We start from the raw sequence: 1,094 nt of genomic DNA, 5'->3' as shown, positions 1-1,094 counted from the left end.
TAGATGCAAAACCTCTTAGGAAGGTGATGACTCTGGTTTAAACCTTAATGATGACTATGAGGAGATCCTGCTAAACCAATACAAAATTAAATATTAAATCCCTATGACAGCACAGTGCAATTTTCAACAGAAAAGGGAAAAAAAATTAAGGCACTTCTGCTATATCTAGTTTTGTATTCAGCTGATATCTAGGGCTACATATTTAGCTGCAACACAGTGATGAATCTCAAATGCTACTTTAATTTACAACTTGCAAGGATTTGGTCTTCAATCTTTATTATGCAGTCCATGGCAGAAACAAACAATTTCACATTAAAAGCACATTGTTACATAGACTTTGACAATGAAAATAAGACATACATTTTGGCTGCAAATAAAAAGAAACAAAACCCTGGTTCCATAGAGTTGTATTTTAGAATACACTTAAATTCGTCAAAGTACATTTTCCCTTGCTTAACTACTGATGATTTATTTACAAAGCAAGTAACAAACAATGGCTAGAAAATACCATTGCACCACAAATTATCTACATGGATATTTCTATTTTTCATACTAAAAAACAGCTAAGGTGGCATTTACTTCAGTACAATGTTTCTTTCATAAACCTTAATGTGTTTTAGCAGCTGATACAAAATGGAGAGGCAGACTGTATTATGTTAGCTAGAAAAGCAAACATAGTATGGGTTTGGCTAAAAAATAATAGATGTCTAGCAAAATGTAACTTTTTTTTTTAACCGCTCCAAGCACTTCACATAGGGACTGTCGATGACTTACAAATTCAAAATGTTGCAGACAGGGCAGCCGACATTTGAGAAACTGCTTGAAAGAGAAGTCATCATTAGCCTGTGCTAGCTCTGACAGGCTCATCGCTAGATTTCTTTTCACATAGGAATTTATGTTAATAGAGTCTATGCTGTTTTGGAGATCATTTGACAATAAATAACAACATGGAATAAGTTCATTTACTCATCTCTTTCAGAACAAATGATAGCTCATAGTTTTGATTTCAAAGTTTATTTTTTATGTGAGAAACAAAAACAGAAGGTGAAGCTTGGAGTTTTGTTTTTGTTTCGTGAGCACTGAAAGTACTATTT

This window comes from Opisthocomus hoazin, chromosome 2, assembly GCF_030867145.1.
Source record: "Opisthocomus hoazin isolate bOpiHoa1 chromosome 2, bOpiHoa1.hap1, whole genome shotgun sequence".
In the NCBI taxonomy this organism is placed as follows: Eukaryota; Metazoa; Chordata; class Aves; order Opisthocomiformes; family Opisthocomidae; genus Opisthocomus; species Opisthocomus hoazin.
Note: the sequence above shows the minus strand (reverse complement) of the source record.